The sequence below is a fragment of the Myotis brandtii genome, unplaced genomic scaffold (genome assembly GCF_000412655.1).
Source record: "Myotis brandtii unplaced genomic scaffold, ASM41265v1 scaffold188, whole genome shotgun sequence".
NCBI classification, from domain to species: domain Eukaryota; kingdom Metazoa; phylum Chordata; class Mammalia; order Chiroptera; family Vespertilionidae; genus Myotis; species Myotis brandtii.
The window spans coordinates 314,879-316,610 of record NW_005356985.1 but is presented as its reverse complement, the minus strand read 5'-3'; positions in this window follow the sequence as shown (position 1 = coordinate 316,610).

The following is a 1,732-nucleotide window of genomic DNA, read 5'->3' as shown; positions in this document are numbered from 1 at the left end:
TCCCCCGCGCTCAGCGCCCTGCTGGCCTTCTGGCCCGGCTCCTGCTGCAGCGCGTCGTACAGCGTGGCCTCCAGCTCCTGGATTTTCTGAGTGGCCAGATCACACAGACAGTGGACGGTCACAAACGGGTGGACAGTCCCGGCCAGCGCCCTAGCCAGGACCCTGCAGCCCAGGGCGGCAGAGCCTGGGCAGGGACCCAGCAGGCAGCCAGGAGCCCTGGCAAGGGGGCGAGGGAGCCGTTCCCAGCCCCGCACACATTCCTGAGAATGTGTCTTTCTCGATCCGAGGGCAACAAGAACAAATAATCATAACCACCCCTTAACTGTGTGATTCAGCCCGGCCGCGTGGCTCGGTGGTTGAGCACTGACCCAGGAACCAGGAGGTCACAGTTCGATTCCCCGTCAGGGCATATGCCTGGGTTGCGGGCTTGATCCCCAGTAAGGGGCGTGCAGGAGGCAGCCAATCAGTGATTCTCTCTCATCATTGATGTTTCTATCTCTCCCTCCCTCTCCCTCTCCCTCTCCCTTTAAAATTCAATAAAAACATGTTTTTTAAAAATGTGTGATTCAACTGGTTCTTAATTTACCCCTGACCTTGGGAGCAAGTCCCCCCTTCATCACGGTGCTGAGGGAGAAATACGTCTCAAATCGCTCACACTCGGGGTTCAGCTGGCTGGGTAGGAGTGAAGCTTTAACCCACGCAATGAGTGGCGATGTTTGAAGTGACCCCCGCGCCCTAAGGAAGGAAGGCGCCCTCTGTAGCACAGCGGATGCACGATCCATGGCCCGCGTGGACCCTGGGAAAGCTCCGAGCTCTATTGATAGAGGGCATTTCTTTTCAACTCCACAGCGAGACTCGGACATGCAGTTACCTCATGGGAGCGTCTAGGGAGTTACCTGCTCCGCCCCCTGGATGCCCACGCGCACCCCGTCCTACAGAATAGCTCCTGGCCCCAAGACAGCACAGGCCAGGCACCAGTTTGGGGGGAAACGGACAAGAGGAGAGCGGTGGTGTGGGGCAGGGGCAGTGCGGTGACCCTCTCCTGCTGCGTGGGCCTGGCTCCTCCGGCCTCCTCAGTGTCAGCACAGCTGTGCTAACCCCTGGCGGACCCCGGCCCATCGGGCCAGGACCAGGTTCCACCCACAGGCCTAATCCCCTTCCCTCTCTGCCCTGGTGGCCACCCTTAGGGTCTGCTCACTGGTGTGCGGAAGGGTCCCGTGTGGCCCCCCCAGAGCGGGAGTTTGCCTGTGCCTACTGGCGCGGCCCCTCTCCATTCGGTGGCCCAGCTTCTGGGGGATCCCCATGTTGCCAGCCGCCAGCCAGGACCCCACCACCCAGCTCAGTGACAGAGGGGTGCGGTGTGCGCCCGCCAGGCTCACTGCTGCCCCAGGCACAGCCCTGCCTCCCTCTCGGAACATCGCTTCCCTGACCATGCAGCCAGCCTAGCGCCGGGCTCACGCGGGCCTGGCATCCCCTTGGACCTGGCATCCCCTTGGGCCTCAGCACTGTCTGTGGTGTGAATGTAGCTGTGGAGCCGGCTGAGCGTGCTCAGTGGACACCAAGGTTTCCCCAATGTTTGGAAACGCCTCTCTTCGAGCTGCCCCTTGGGAAGAGGCCCCTGGCCACGAGCTCTGCAGATGTCGCTAATGTTCCGCTCCCGTCTCAGCCCTCCCTTCCGCATCCTAAGGACCAAGAAATCCTTCAGTTTCCCAAACCTATTCTATTGCAGGGC